Source organism: Amphiprion ocellaris, chromosome 14 (assembly GCF_022539595.1).
Source record: "Amphiprion ocellaris isolate individual 3 ecotype Okinawa chromosome 14, ASM2253959v1, whole genome shotgun sequence".
NCBI lineage: Eukaryota > Metazoa > Chordata > Actinopteri > Pomacentridae > Amphiprion > Amphiprion ocellaris.
The window spans coordinates 30,362,730-30,379,775 of record NC_072779.1 but is presented as its reverse complement, the minus strand read 5'-3'; the positions used below and the strand labels follow the sequence as shown (position 1 = coordinate 30,379,775).

Here is a 17,046-nt window from a genome sequence, read left to right as displayed (position 1 = left end):
GTCAGTAGAGTACATTCTGCTCAGCGGTCATTTATTTCAAGTGCAGGTTTGACCCACTGGCCTTCTGCTATTCATACCTAACCTGTAATAAACATCCACTTTCTCCTAACCAGTATTCACACCAAACCTCTCAGGGAGGAACCCCACTGCTTCAGAAAAGCTGCATATATTTTCACAAAGCTGCAGCACTTAAATACCACTTGTTTAGTGTAATTACAGCTTTACTTTTCACATATAAGATGCTGGAACCCAAAGAAAAAGAAATCACAAAGCACTTTGAGACAGCTGGTGGTGCAGCTCAGATTTCTGCTCTTATTTTGTAATGTTTTCTCTTCTTTCTTCCTGCGGATAACAGGCCAGTCGTAGACGCTGTGATGTCATGTCAAGATATTTCCACAGTGGCCACAATGAAGCCTGACAGCCGAAATATATCTTTAACTGCATAAAACATCAGCGGTAAATGTCAGATTTCGGTGTCATTCCCTCCCCAGTCAAAGCGAGAGGCTTCTTTCTAGGCTGAGGAGTTTTTTTCTCAGCCATACGGGGAGAAATCCGTCATAGCAGCGGCAGAGATAACAGCCTCACTCTGACAGACGCCTCCATAGACCACAATGCATTTCTGAGGCGAGACATGTTGCATTTTAGGAGAGGCCTACTGCTCTTCATGTAACCGGTAAAAAGTCTTGTTCTAGCTGTGCCGGTTCTCCATCCACATATATATTTATCCTTGTAAGTAGAAGCAGCTTCTCCTGAGAGATAAGGTAAGACATCACCTCCTGAAATAGAAGCAGAGGGACAGGAGCAGGGGGAGCTTGATAAGCCGAGAAAGTAAAGTTCTTTAACTTCTCGAGAAAAGTGAAGATCACAGCCGCCACAGGTTTAGAGAAATCACATCACAGATCAACACTAATGATCTGCCTCCTGCTCGTCTACAGTGAAGGAGTTGTTTGTTTCAGTGCTTCTGTTGCTCTTAAAGAAATCTACTTAACGGAACAAAACCAGTCTCAGTGTGATCAGAAGTTGTTTGTTTCCAGAATAAACTAGTTCAGGTTAAGTGTTTGACCACATGGTTTCTGAAAAATGTGTCTTTTAGTGTTATTTTTTTCATTCTGTGAGCACCACAAAGAAATTTATGTTCAGATGACGTTGGGCTGAGCTTTCTTCACATTTCCTGACTGTAATTTCTCATTTCAAGGACAAAATGCAAGAAAAAAGGGATTTTATGAGCAATGATGAAAGTATCAAAGTACATTTTTGGTGCATTTTTTTCTTTTTTGAATATTTCTTAAAGCTGTAACTTCACCTTTTGTGTAACTATGTTTATTTCAAAGTAGTATATTGGTTAATATTATCTAATATTGAAGTTTGTTAATATTTAAATTAGTTATATAAATTCAAATAATATATATTATTGTCGGAGTCTAAACATGTGTTTAAATTTCTCAAAAAAATTTATAGAATATACCACAGGGCCTTAACCTGATGAATTACTTAACTAAATTAGTTTAATATGTATTTCTTAAGGTCTTGATGTTAATATAAAATATCATTAAAATATTTATTTATTCCAATATATTTTGATTTTAAAAAATAGTAATAATCACAGGGTCTTAATCTTAATGTTTAAATAAGTGAGAATAATTAGTATAAAATATATTATTTTCGAGTCTTAACTAGAACATTTCAATAGTCTGATAAAATTGTAAAAATCTCTGTTTTTGTAGAGTCTGTACCCATATATTTAAATTAGACAGGTGCATTTGTACAATATATAATGTAGTACACTGAAAAAGAGAATTGTTGGACCAGTTTAAATGAATTGTTTTAATTGGTAGCAAAGTTTATCTGATTTAAGTATAAAGTTTTATTATTGCCACCAGTTTAACTTAGATGTATTTAAATAATTTCATTCTGCACTAATAAGTCTGCTTATTGCTTATAAGACTACTGCAACCTGGCATTCCCATTTTTTTTCAAATCTTTAATAAAATCCTGTTAAAATATTTAAACATTTTAATTAGTCTGTGAAATTTTGATGGATTTTTTTTTTTTTTATTGCTGGGCCTTAATTTTGTAATTTAAATTAGTTAGTTAATGCTATATAATATATGATATTGTGGGGTCCTAACTGTAATATTCAAATTAACACATTAATTTGTGGAGTATATTACTTTAGGAGTTTTATATTTAAATTTGTAGTATGAATTCGTGTATGATTCTCATGTTAAGATTTGAATTTTTTTTTTATAAGTTAAAGGATTGTTGGATTTTATTGAGGGTAATTGAAGGTAATTTTTTAAAGAATAAAATAAATATATTATTGTTGGATGTTAATGTTAAATTATGTTAGTCAGATGATTTTTTAAATAAAATATAGAATAGTTTGATTATAATGTTAATTTTTAAATTAGTCCAGTGATTTTAAAAAACATAAAGGATTGTTGAGTCTTAATTTGAATATTTAAATTATTCAGGTGATTTAAAAAAAAATATATATATATATATAGAATTATTAGATTTAAACGTTAAAATATTTAAATAATTCAGATGATTTAAAAAAATCTAAAATAAAATATAGGGTTGTTGGATCTTAATGTTAATATTTAAATTATTCAGGTTAATTCCTTTTATGTTTTTATAAAATATAGGATTGTTGGATCTTAATGTTAATATTTAAATTAGTCAGATGATTTAGAAAATAGAAAATAAAATATGCGATTGTTGAATCTTAATGTTAATATTTAAATTAGTTGATTTTTAAAAAATTGTAATAAAATATAGGAATGTTGGATCTTAATTTTAGTATTTAAATTATTCAGGAGATATTTTAAAAATAACACATAGGATTATTGGATCTTAATGTTGATATTTAAATAAGTCAAGTAAATTGTTATTAAATAGAAGACTGTTGGATTGTAATGTTATCATTTGAAGTACTCAAGTGATTTGGTGTGGTTTAATCAGATAACTTTCATGTTCCTTGTATATATTGCTAGTACTAACAACACGACATGCAGTGTAAAACTTACTGTCAGAAGTGGGATTCGAACCCACGCCTCCATCTGGAGACCAGAAGTCCCGACTCTGCGGAAGGAGTTTAATCCTTGAGTCTGGCGCCTTAGACCGCTCGGCCATCCTGACACGATAAGGACAGAGAAACGTATTACTATCGGCTCTCTGCCTTCTTATCCAGTCTGTCAGGTGAGTTTATATCGTTAATTCATTTCTTTATTAGACAGCATCAAAATTTGTCGTTATAAATGTGCTGCTTAAATAACTAATAAATTGTTTTAGTAAAGAAGTGAATTTAAAAAAAAAAACACACCGTGACGCCAACAGGAAGTGACGCATGACGCGCTCATTTCCCATAAAAACAATAATAGCATGTCTCAGGTGTGCGCAATTAATAAACTGAGGCTGAAGCTGAAAGTGAAAGAAACTTTTCGGCACATTTAAGGAACCGAATCAACTTAAAGTCCCGGAGCTTTGTTTGCAGAAGCTTTGTTTGGTCACAGATGTGGAGACAAACCTGCAAACCTGTGCAGGTAAGTTGGATTTCCACAGTGCCCGTGTTTGCTTCCAAATTCTGAATTTTTACTGCATCCAAACCCAGTGGTGGAAAAAGCACAACTAAAAATCATGCAGCTCATGCACAATCCTGTATTTATATTAAAGTTAAAACACTTATTCTGCAGAAAAATGCTCCCTGTCGGTGTTTTATTATATGATAGATGATGCTTTTGGATTAATATCACTGCTGCGTTAAAGTTGCGTTTTACTGCCCTGGATGTTTACAGCTGAGCTCATTTCCATTCCTTTATGTGCTGTTGGCTACTTTAATCTGCAGCGATGCATCATATTCTGTCAGATAATCATATGTTTGGAGCCCAACTGTGAAAAATCTCTAAATTTATTTTTTATGAGCTCAGAAAAACATTCCTATTTTAAACTTTTAATCTAGAGGAGTTTTATTATTATAATATTATTATTATGTAAAATATAGAATATTTGGATTGGGCTTTTTTCCCCTAAAATATAGGTCAGGTAATTTTAAAAAAGGGATTGTTTGAGCTTAATGTTAATATTTAATAAATTAAGTATTTATTTTTTATTGGCTTTAGATCTTAAGAAGTGGGGTGTTCCCAACCCATAGAGCCCCACAATCCTTTCAGAAGAATTCAAAGTGAACTTTATTTATAAATCCCACAGAAAACATAACTCAAGTTGAAGCACAATGTTGTACAGTTAAAATAACAGGGCATAAAAATGCATTAAAACACAATGATAATCACATGATATTCACAAGAATAGGAAAAGTAGCTAAATACAATAGAGTCCACTATTTGCTCTGGCTAAAGGTGCACAAAATGAACTCAAATAAAAATACCTTCACTTTGTACCTTTGTCTGTATTTAAGTAGACATACTTCCATGAAGAAACCATAAACATTACCTTTTTATATTGATAATGCTGCATTTATGTGGAATTAGGTCTGACGTATTTGATTAATTGTGATTTTGATGATATATATTGTAAAATTGGCTTGTCAGGGCTGCAGAGTATTGGGGAAAAAAATTATATTGAGTTATTTGCTTTAAGTTGCGATATAAAAAATGCTGGAATTTTCCCCAAATGACTTCAATAACTTTATTTGTGGTGCAGATTTAAATGTTAAAATCAGTTGTAACAGTAACTCTCTGTTTTGTTTTCCTTTTTTTGCTCATTTTGCTGTGTACAAATGTAAATACATGATAAGAGTTGTGTCAAATTGCAAAAAAAAAAATCTTGCGTGATGTGTTTGTTATCCATGCATTGACAGAATGTGCAGCCCTACCTGTATGTTTTTAGTGAATAAAGGAGTACAAGTGATTTCTTTTCTGTTCTGAAGATGAATTGATACAAAAACCTCAACCTTCACAACCACAGAATTTAAAAAGTAGCTTTACCTCAAAGTAAATTTCTACTTTTTTGAGGTTTTACTTTACTTTTAAAGAAGCTGAGACAATATTAATGAGAACATTAATGTGTGAAAGTGAACAAAATGCTAAATCGGGTGTTCAGTCATCAGTAAAGATACAAAAATAATGACTGTCCCTCTTCATATTAATAGAAATTGTTGGTATCAAACACTCTGAAATCTCTCTGAGGTGAAATGCATCATTTCATCCCCGTATTAATAAAAGATTTTTATATTTAAAACCAGAGTACCTCAGATACTCTCACTGCCAACCAGTACTAAGGACTTCCATTAATATGAAGTGGGGGCTCTCATTATTCATTTAGCTTCACTAATTCTACTTTTGGCTGAGCACAGTTTCACCATAGTGACAGTAGTTTTACTCCAGTGCAATAATTTAATCCTCTTCACACCTCAGCTTATACCTTATGAAATCCCAGAGACATATTTTTGACACGTCATAATTAATTTTAAAGCGATAATACGGAGTTTGTGTTCATTAAAGCGACGGGTTACGACTGTTTTGACAAACCAGCAGCATTCGGATTCCACCAGAGGTAGCCTAAGTGATAAAAATATGTTCATTTGTAATTCTGGTAAATTATTAATATTAAAGGGTGAACCGCTGACCTGTCTGCACTCACCAACAGTGTTAAGGTGTAAAATATTAATCAGGGAGGGAAGCAACGATGAGGAGCACCGAGGAGCTTTAAGTTGTGTTTTTACTGGACGAGTCGACACCAGGAAGGATGTTGTTTAGTTGCTAACAGTTAGCAAGAGGCTCTGATTAACTAAAACTGCTGGAAACACATGAAATTGCCCTGCAAAGGTGACTTTATATGTAGTTCTTGTCCTCACATTTTACTGAACACTGTGCACTGATTGACACCTGTTGACTACTACTTGTCAATCACAAACCATCTGAACTCCGAGCAGTTTCTTGTTGTTTTTTCTTTGCTCCTGTCGCATTTTTCCTCACTGTGGGCTCATTTTTCACTGCATTCCAGAATTGGAGGACATTTGGGCTTCAAAATCTTAGAAAAATGAACCTTCTCTTTTACAATTTTCTGCTACATATTTATCAATAATAGTTAATATATCAAAGGTTTGATTAGCTCAGCTTACACATCAGTGGTACCATTTTTATTCCATGTTTTATGTGTTGTCTGCTAACCCTACTCTAATCACAGTAACAGGGTTGCTAATCCATGCTAATGTGATCTTTTTCTCAGCAGTAGAAGCTAGATATTTAGCTGCTGTTACTGCTGACCAAGAGGACAAACTGACTGATGGAAAACAGTCCAAAGAATTAGTCTGATCCTGATAATATGAGGTAGAGTGAGACATTCAATCAAGGCTGACGATGTTAAAAAAATATGAAAAATAGAAAAGAGGACATAGCTTAGCTCTACCCATTCTTTAGGAAAACTGTTTGATGATGTTAATTCCAGCATTTCATGTGATGCACAGTTTTCTTCTTCTGCCAGCTAAAAAGGTTATGCTAACAGGGTTGTTGTGGGACACGTTCCATGCATAATAATTATTATTTGAAATATTTTGTTGATTAAAAAAATGTTCCCACAGTTACAAGAGACATCAATGAAAAAATAATACCAAAAACAGGGGATTTAAATTTCTTTTCAACTGTTTTATTTGAGATTATGAGACCCATAAAGTCCTGCACCTCTGTAGAAGCAGCACAACCAAGACTAAAAGGAGAGGAAACTCAAAAATAAAACTTCTGTGCAGTTTGATACAGTTATAATGCCATTAACCAAAAAGAAAAAGACTTCAGACTTCCTTTATTACAACATTTGTTCCTAATGCCCATAAGTGTTACCAATACTACAAAAAAGGTGATTCTACATAAGATAGATATTTAACAACTCACGTTTTTATAGCCGAGGAAATATCGCAATTCTAAGGTTAGATTTAGTTAATTTTACCAACTGGATGCCACATGTAGCTCAAATGTGTAGTTTCAGGGCCGTCGGAAAGTCGAAAACCACTCGATTCTTTTAACAATTCCTGACCCCGATAAATTGGGTCAAAATAGTGTTTTGTTTTTTGTTTTTTTAAAGAAAACATGCCTCATACCTGCAGGTGAGGATTAAAATATAACCTGCTTTAATCTGTATTTTCTTCAAATTAGAATCATAGTTTACTAAGTGAACACCATGCTGTGTTGAAGGAGGCTTGAAACTACTGATTGAAACCATGAACTTGTTAGGCAAATGTTTACGAGGGAAACAAATCAAGTGAGACGAAGGGTCATTTTCTCATAGACTTCTATACAATCAGACAGAGGACTCGCCCCCTGCTGGCTGGTAGAAAGAATGCAGGTTTAAGGTACTTCACCACAGACTATAACCATCTTTATACAGTTTATGGGCTGGTGTCCCATTTTAAGGGGAAGCTCAAAAACTATTACACACCTGACAAGTAGAACTGTCCTCTAAACAACCATTTAAGTTTGTCTTTGATAGTAATTAGTCAGAAGATATGAGATCTGAACATAGTTGGTCACAGTTAAGGAGAGGAAAAACCCCAAGAGGAAATAATACGCATATACCTTAATTTAAAAGCCAAAAGAAGAACAATTGCAGTCGTTGGACACTTAAAACCAACTGATGCTTCCACATGTTTACAAGTTCAATTTCATCTTCCGCCTAAGTCTTCAAAGGTCTGTGTAGTCGTAAATTTTTGTTGACTGCTCATGTACCAGGAAAGGAAGCTTTTATCAGAAGGACTTTCTCTGTCATCCTCATCGTTATATTTCATCATTAACAGAGTTGTAGTTGAAGTAGTCGCCGTAGGACTTTATTTGTCCACGCTTTCCACCAACAGCGCCCAAACACAGTGGGAAGCTTTAATTTCTCCAGAAGCCTCGTGCTATGTCCACCCACTGTGCTAATTGCTAACACGGTGCTAAATCTGTAACAAGCTGCTACATCCTGTAAAAAGTGTCTTTTTCTGTATTCAATATAAATCCAAAGTTGTTTAAATCAATCCAACTGGACTTTAAGAAGGTTCCTTGAAGACGTTTCACCTCTCATCCAAGAGGCTTCTTCAGTTCTGGTGGTGGTTGATGTTGCCTCAGCTTATAACCTCTGTGAGGTGTGGTCAGTGTTATTCACATTCTGACGACCATTGCCAAGGTCTGTCTGGCTCCTCAACGATGGTCGTTGGGAGCCAGGGAGTGACACAAAGGGGGTCGTTGAAATGCGAGTTTGAAACTCGTCGTCGGAATGTGAGTAACACTGACCACACCTCACAGGGGTTATAAGCCGAGGCAACATCAACCACCACCAGAACTGAAGAAGCCTCTTGGATGAGAGGTGAAACGTCTTCAAGGAACCTTCTTAAAGTCCAATTGGATTGATTTAAACAACTTTGGATAACCATGACCTGGATGAATGAGAAACTACATGGACATATTCAATATAAAGTGCAAAGCTTAATATAAATAAATCCTGGAGAGAGAGCTGGTAACGCTGCAGAGGACACTTCCTGCCCTACAAAGAGAATCACAAATCCAAACTGTATAGACTTTATTTTCAAAGTAGGCGAAAGTCCCAAACCGAAGACTGTAGCAGGAGGTTTGTGATGCTTCCTAAACCTTTAAGACTAGATGCAGTTTGGAGGGAATCCTTACTACAATCAGGTGTTTTCTGCAGCTTCGACACAGTAACGTTGCGCTTTAGGTAACCAACATTATTCACAGCTTTAAATGCTGTGTAATCAAAAGCTGCTGTGGAGCGTTCGGTAAGGCGGTGTGTCCTCCCACTGCTCCGTTTGCATCATTCCAGCATGTATTTCCTTTTTTTTGGCTTTATCAGAGCGACTAGCTGTGCAGGCTGAGTAAAGCTACCAGCAATCTGGTGGATTCTTAAATAAATCTTTTTTTTATTTGTTTGCGAAGGCAAGACAGTTTTGTAAGGGCTTCACAGTAGTGGTTAGCAATTCCGCCTTGCAGCTAGAAGATCCCTGGGTTGCATCCTGACCTTCCTGGGATCTTTCTGCATGGAGTTTGCATGTTCTCCCTGTGCATGCGTGGGTTTTCTCCCAGTACTCCAGCTTCCTCCCACATTCCAAAGACATGCTGAGGTTAATTGGTGATTCTAAATTGTCCGTAGGTGTGAATGTGAATATGTCTATATGTAGCTCTGTGACAGACTGGTGACCTGTCTAGGATGTCCCCTGCCTTCACCCTCAGTCAGCTGGGATACACTCCAGCCACCCTGCCACCCTAATGAGGATTATGCGGTGTGTAGATCATGGATGGACAGATTTTAATTGACTACTCTGCCTTAGGATGAGTGAAGCTACCAGCATGCTGGTGGATTCTTAAATAAGTCTTTCTTTTGTTTGTTTGCTAAGGCAAGACAGTTTCCCTGCCAAGGACAAGAAAACCATTATTCTTCATGGTGAGCAAGACGGCTTTCCTGTCTTCAACCTTGACCACTAAAAGCCCCAAAAATTGAGGGAAAAGTTTTTCTTCGTAATTGTACTTTCAAGGTTTTGTTGTGTGTGAAGATGCAAAAATTGGAAAACGTACACTACCTTTAAAAAGTTTGGGGTCACTCAGACAATTTCATGTTTTCCATGAAAACTCCCACTTTTATCCATGAGCTAACATAACTGCACAAGGGTTTTCTAATCATCAATGAGCCTTTCAACACCATTAGCTAACACAATGTAGCATTAGAACACAGAAGTGATGGTTGCTGGAAATGTTCCTCTGTACCCCTATGGAGATATTCCATTAAAAATCAGCTGTTTCCAGCTACAATAGTCATTTACCACATTAACAATGTCTACACTGGATTTATCATTCATTTAATGTTATCTTCATTGAAAAAAACTGTTTTTCTTTCAAAAATAAGGACCTTTCTAAGTGACCCCAAACTTTTGAATGGTAGTGTACATGCTGAAGGAATCACAGGAATCTTTCCAGCAACTTTTCCTACGTTTTGATGGTCTCTTCCTGCTGAAACTACAAAGCAGCCGTGCAGACAGCGACTATACAGCTCACCAAATGATGCATGTTTTATGAAGCGCTTGATAAAAAATTTAATCCTCCTTACCCAAACACAAAATTGTCATTTTGTCATATTCTATAAGGCCTGAAATCATAACGCAGACGACAAGGTATGTGTTGGAGTTTGATGCTCGCAGCAACAGCAGCAGCAGCTCTGACAGCTCGTGCCTTCGCATCCTGACATCCATCCACAGTCGCTCGGTTTCAGGGCATTTCATCCCCGCAGCACAGCGAGCGCTCGCATGAGTGTGTGGGAGTCTGTTTGGCTACTGCATCAGTACTCAGGGAAGCAAAAGTCAGAGCTTGACGAGATCGCTTTTGGCCGCTCACTGATACCTGCCATGATGTGTGCGAGATTGTGTGTTCAGACCACAACTCACCTGCATGTCTGCAGACGCTGTAGAACTGAGGCCGGGTCAGGTCACTGCAGGGATGATGCAGGAAGCTCGCCAAACCCCCACAGGCCTGACGTGTGCTGTATGAGAGCAGGAAGCACATTCAGATGTTTGTTGTTTACGCTCTCTCTGTTTAGCTTTCTTTATCACTTCTTGTATGGATTTTTTCTGGGGATAGTTGTAGAAATATCTGCGCAGGTTATGCCTTTGTGGCAGGACATAATAAACATATAAACCTTAATTTAACAGCTAAAACAAGAACAATTGCAGATGTTGGAAACTGAAAGCCAATTCATCTTCCACCTAAGTCTGCAGAAGTCTGTCTACTTGTAAATTAATGTTGACTGTACGCTCTGCAAGTGAGGCGACTGCACAGTTTGAGAGCAGAAACCACATTCAGATGTTTGTTGTATAAAGTCTTTCTGATTTGATTTCTTAATCCCTTGTATGGATTTTTTCTGGGAGTAGCAGTAGAAATATCTGTGCAGGTTGTGCTTTTGCGGTAGGAAATAACAAACATATAGACATTAATTTAAAGGCTAAAGAACAATTGCAGATGTTGGACACTTGAAGCCAATTCATGCTTCTACATGTTTACAGGTTTAATTTCATCTTCCACCTTAGTCTTCAGATGTTTGTTGCATAAGGTCTCTCTGATTTTGCTTTCAGGTCCCATTCATCACTTCTTGTTTGGATTTTTGTGGGAGTAGTGGTAAAAATATCTGCGCAGATGGTGCTGCTGCTCGGCTATGCTTCACTTCATGTAGGTACAGCCCACTTTTTAAATAAAAATTCAGAAATTCTACACTGTTTCCATTGGGCCGTGCAGTGATCTCCGTGTAATGACATGTAAATCTGCCTCTCAGACGGTGAGGATGTGTTTTTAGCACACTGCCAGCTTCACAGCAGGAAAAAATAAACAGATATACCTTAATTTAAAGGCTAAAAGAAGAACAATTACAGATGTTGGACACTTAAAGTAAATCATCTTCCACCTTAGTCTGATAAGGTACGCATGGTTGCAAATTTATGTTGACTGTACGCTCTGTGCCGACTGCACATTTTGAGAGCAGGAGCCACATTCAGATGTGTCTGGTGTATAAGGTCTTTCTGTTTTGCTTTTAGGCCTCCTTCATCAGTTCTTGTGTGGATTTTTCTGGCAGTGTCGGTAAAAATATCTGCGCAGATGGTGCTACTGCTTGGCCATACTTCACTGCATGCAGGTAAAGCCCAGTTTTTAAAAAAAGAAAAAGAAAATTCTGAAATTCTGGGCTGTTTCCTTTGGGCCGTGCAGCCATCTCCGTGTAATGACATGCAAATCTGCCTCTCAGATGGTGAAAATATGTTTTTAGCCCATTGCCACCTTCACAGCAGGAAACAATAAATACATAAACCTTCATTTCAAAGCTAAAAGAAGAGCCATTGCAGATGTTGGACACTTGAAGCCAATTTATGCTTCCCCCACATTTGCAAGGGTAATTTCATCTTCCACCTACGTCTGCAAAGGTACATATAGTACCTTATATTGACTGTACGCTCTGCAAGCAGGCTGACTGCACAATTCGAGAGCAGGAAGCACATTCAGATGTTTGTTACTCTGCCAAGGAGGCGGCGTAAAGCTTGTTTTATTCTTGCCACGTCCACGAGGTCCATGCGGACAAATGACATCATTTTGGTAGCCACGCCCCCTCGAGTGGCCCTTCTCATGCATAAAATTTCCACGTCGCGCACCTCCACATTTTTCTAACTACGCGGATGGAGACGCACAGAAAAACATGACAGAGGACCAGGACCTACTTGTAGCTGAAGTCCAGAAATACGGGCATTTATAGGATTCATCACACAGAGATCACCGTGACAACCGGGTTATGAACAATTCATGGTGTGAAATTAAAACTAACTGCTGAAATGCAAGTTTGGTAAAATGCCATATTTTAAGTGGTGTAAACAATGGCAAACTTCTTCTATTCTAGTGTAGTACTAGAGCATACTAGGTAGATACACTGCCCCCTGCAGTTTGGGAGCAGACGCTACATGGAGTATAAAGCCACACACCTTCTCTCGCATGGATTTCTGCGTGGCTTGTTTGTGCAGAAAACATAACCCAGCCTTAATGTGACGATTGGTGTTGGTTTGTCTGTCTGTCTGTTAGCAGCATTACTCAAAAACGGATTAACAGATTTAGATGAAATTTTTAGGGAAGGTCAGAAATGACACAAGGACCAACTGATTATATCTTGGCAGTGATGCTGCTTATTGTCTGGATCCACAACGTTTTTAAAGATTTCAGCCGTTGGAAATGATACAAGGAATGAGCAGCCTTGGTGGAGTACTGCGCTCTCTGAGTGCTTTTCTTGTTGTATAAGGTCTTTCTGTTTTTGCTGTCTGGTCTCATTCCTAGCTTCTTGGAGTAGCGGTAAAAATAGCGTCGATGGTGCTGCTGCTCAGCCATACTGCAGTTCATGCAGGTACAGTCCAGTTAAAAAAAAAAAAAAAGACCAAAACAAAAGAAATTCTGTGCTGTTGCCGTTAGGCCGTGTAACGACATGCAAATCTGCCTCTCAGACAGTGAAAATGTGTTTTCAGCCTATTGCCAGCTTTACAGCAGGAAATAATAAACAGATACACCTTAATTTAACAGCTAAAATAAGAGCAATGGCTGATGTTGGACACTTAAGGCCAATTCATCTTCCACCTAAGTCTTTAAAGGTCTGTATAGTTGCAAACTTATGTTGATTGTACGCTCTGCAAGCGAGCCGACTGCACAGTTTGAGAGCAGGAACCAAATTCACATGTTTGTTGCATAAGGTCTCTCTGTTTTTGCTTTCAGGTCCCATTCATCACTTCTTGTAATAGCGGTAAAAATATCTGCACAGATGGTGCTGCTGCTTGGCCAAATTTCATGCAGACTACCAGGTAAAGCCCAGTTTTTTTTCAAAAAATAGAATAAAATTCTGAAATTCTGAGCCGTTGCCATTGGGCCGTGCAGCCATCTCCATGTAATGACATGCAAATCTGCCTCTCAGACGGTGAAAATGTGTTTTTAGCCCATTGCCACCTTCACAGCAGGCCCGGGAAGCTCAGTCCGCTTTGAAGTTGCAGCTGGGCTCATGATGCGTTCATGTCATGTTGGAAGGCTGCGTAGACTCCGATATCACCCACTTAGTGTCATGAATTGTTCAAAGTGTTATCACAAGCTGCAAACATGGCACTGAATGCAGCAGTAAATGCAGTAAACAGGATGATAAAAGTGATCTTTGGATCGTTTCAATGCAATCATATGAAGCCATTCCTGCTGTAGTTTGTGAGTTTAGTTTACATGAAGTCTTTAGCGTCTACTTACCACCTCTTTAGCATATTAAAGCACAAAGTGATGAAAATTTTTCATTTTCATTTCAAATTTTAAACATTTACAGTAGAAGTCATTCTTCAGGGATCCAAGAGATGAAAGAGAAAACAGATTATTTCCTTCTATTGTAGGGTAATTTTATTGTTCGTTTGTTATTTAATTCAAAACATTCTCATTGAAAGAAACTTTATTGAAGAATTTGCTCTTTAGGGATCCATAAGATGAAAGGTAAAGAGAAAAGAAATTATTTTATTCTGTGGAGGTGTGCTTTTATTTTGAAAAGCAGCCAGTAAACAACAGAGACATTTTTGAGTCCTTTAATTAAAAATGTTCTTATTTAAAGAAGGTTTATTGAAGAACTCATTCTTTCAGGATGCATATGATGAAATGTAAGAGAAAATAGATGATATCCTTCTATTATAGGGTGGTTTATTGTTTAAAGCTGACAGTGTCAACAACAGGTATTTTTGAGTTATTTAATTCAATTTTTTTAATTGACTTTTTAACCACGGACTGTTATTTGACATGTTTGGGGCATTTTGAAGTCAAAAAATTTAATAAATTCAGTAAAATGTGATTAGTAGTATTTTTACCAAGGGGAAGGGTAAAAAAAAAAAAAACAAGAGAAAACATTTGAAGAAGAACTTTTTCTTTAGGGATCCAGGAGATGAAATGTATAGAGATAAAATAATGCTTTTTTTTTTCTATAGTGAGATGATTTTAATTTGAAAAGCTACCTGTAAATGTCACTAAGAGGCATTACTGAGTTATTTAATTCAAAACATTCTCATTAAAAGAAGGTTTATTGAAGAATTTGCTCTTGAGGGATCCATAAGATTAAATGTAAAGAGAAAAACAAAGGATTTTCCTCAATATGGGGTGGTGCTTTTTATTTTGAAAAGCAGCCAGTAAACATCAATAAGAGGCATTTCTGAGTTATTTAATTCAGTTTATTAATTGACTTTTGAACCACAGAGTGTTATTTGACATGTTTGGGGCATTTTAAAGGGAAAAATTCAAAGAAATTCAGTTCAATGAAATCAATAGTGATTTATTCCAAGGAGAAGCGTTAAAGAAACAAGAAAAAACATTTAAAGAAGAACTCGTCAAAAACATGACACTGAATGCGGCAATTTTTGGTAAAAATGATGATTAAAAATGACGTGTTTGGATCATTTGAACGCAGTCATGTAAAGTCATTCCTGCTGTAGTTTATGTGAGTTTAGTTTAAATGAAGTCTTGAGCGTCTACTTGTCACCTCTTTACAATGTTAGAACACAAACTGATGATAAATTTAACACAAAAATGGAGATTTTCAATATTTATGATTGTGAGATTTGCCCACACAGATGGCAGCACATGAGCACAGACGGACTTGTTGGTAACCGGCCTCAAACGTCTGAGAAAAAGGGAGCCTCGGTGGGAGTTGTCTTGTCGGCGTCCGTCGGCAGCGAACCCTCAGCAAGAGGGTGATAACCCCGAGCCTTTTTCTCAGCCAACACGTCCGACTTAATCATCCATAGGAGCTTGACCTAGAAGAGAGAATGCAAAGAAAGCAAATAAGCTCTCAACCACAACAAACAAACGTCTGGTGTCACGCATTCACAAACTCTGGACGCCTGCAAAGTTACAAAAACTCCTTGATCTCCACCAAAAGAGTGTCTGGACTACTCTCTGATTTGACCTGTTTTGTTGCTTTTATTTAGCACTTCTGTCCACGTTTTCCGTGCAGCTATTTGAAGATTGTAGGACAACACGGTTCAGACAGCAAAAGGAAACTGACTACACAAGCACTAATGAGGAGAGGCTCACATAATCATATGTAATTAATACGCAATGTCTCTACAAAGCAACATAAAGTAGGACACAAGGAGGAACCTATAGGAGCTTCCACTGAGGTTTCTGCAGGAAGGAAAAGCTTCCTCACGCATTTATATTCACAACGTTTTCATTTACAGAAGAACTCGTTCCTTAGGGATCCAGGAGATGAAATGTAAAGAGAAAACGAATGATTTTCTTCCATAGTGAGGTGATTTCTTATTGTTCAAAGCAGCATCACTAAGAGGCATTCTTGAGTTATTCAATTCAGAACGTTTTAATTTAAATGTTTATTGAAGAATTTACTCTTGAGGGATCCATAAGATGAAATGTAAAGAGAAAAACAAAAGATTTTCCTCTACAGTGGGGTGATTTTATTTTGAAAGGCAGGCTGTAAATGTCACCAAGAGGCATTATTGAGGTATTTAATTCAGAACATTCTCATTTAAAGAATGTTTATTGAAGAACTTGTTCTTCAGGGATCCAAAAGATGAAATGTGAAGAAAAAATAGATAATTTTCCTGTATAGAGGTGTGCTTTTATTTTGAAAAGCACCATGTAAATGTCACTGAGAGGCATTTTTGAGTTATTAATTCAGAAAATTTTAATTTAAAGACAGTTTATTGAATAATTTGCTCTCTAGGGATCCAGGTGACTAAATGTAAAGAGAAAACAAATAAACAAATGATTTTCCTCTGCAGTGAAGTGATTTTATTTTGAAAAGCGACCACTATATTGCCAAAAGTATTTGCTCACCTGCCTTGACTCACATATGAACGTAAGTGACATCCCATTCCTAATCCCTAGGGTTCAATATGACGTCGGTCCACCCTTTGCAGCTAGAACAGCTTCAACTCTTCTGGGAAGGCTGTCCACAGAGAAGGTGTCTCCACTGCTCTAGAGTCCAGTGGTGGCTGCTTTACACCACTGCATCCCACGCTTTGCATTGCACTTGGTGATGTATGGCTTGGATGCAGCTGCTGGGCCATGGAAACCCATTCCATGAAGCTCTCTGCTGAAGCACTGTTCTGGAGCTAATCTGAAGGCCACATGAAGTTTGAAGGTCTGTAGTGATTGACTCTGCAGAAAGTTGGCCACCTCTTGGCACTATGGTCCTCAGCATCCACTGACCCCGCTCCGTCAGTTTACATGTCCTACCACTTGGTGGCTGAGTTGCTATCATTCCCACACACTTCCACTTTCTTATAATACAGCTGACAGTTGACTGTGGAATATTTAGGAGCGAGGAAATGTCACGACTGGATTTGTTGCACAGGTGGCATCCTATCACAGTTCCACGCTGGAATTCACTGAGCTCCTGAGAGCGACACATTCTTTCACAAATGTTTGTAAAAGCAGTCTGCAGCCTAGATGCTTGATTTTATACACCCGTGGCCATGGAAGGGATTCGAACACCTGATTCTGATTATTTGGATGGGTGAGTGAATACTTTTGGCAATGTAGTGTATCAATGAGGCATTTTTGA

At 37.3% G+C, this 17,046-nt stretch overlaps 1 long non-coding RNA gene and 1 other non-coding gene across 2 annotated transcripts; one reads left to right on the top strand and one right to left on the bottom strand.

The window, feature by feature from the left end:
* Nucleotides 1-3,029: 3,029 nt before the first annotated feature.
* trnal-caa (transfer RNA leucine (anticodon CAA)) lies at nt 3,030-3,141 on the bottom strand. The gene is made up of 2 exons: nt 3,104-3,141; nt 3,030-3,075 (listed from the first exon to the last, which is right to left on the bottom strand). It is a non-coding gene; the product is annotated as a tRNA-Leu (tRNA).
* Nucleotides 3,142-3,417: 276 nt separating this feature from the next.
* Nucleotides 3,418-11,618, top strand: LOC129350451 (uncharacterized). The gene is made up of 3 exons (XR_008603855.1): nt 3,418-3,545; nt 11,063-11,156; nt 11,519-11,618. It is a non-coding gene; the product is annotated as an uncharacterized LOC129350451 (long non-coding RNA).
* Nucleotides 11,619-17,046: the final 5,428 nt, after the last annotated feature.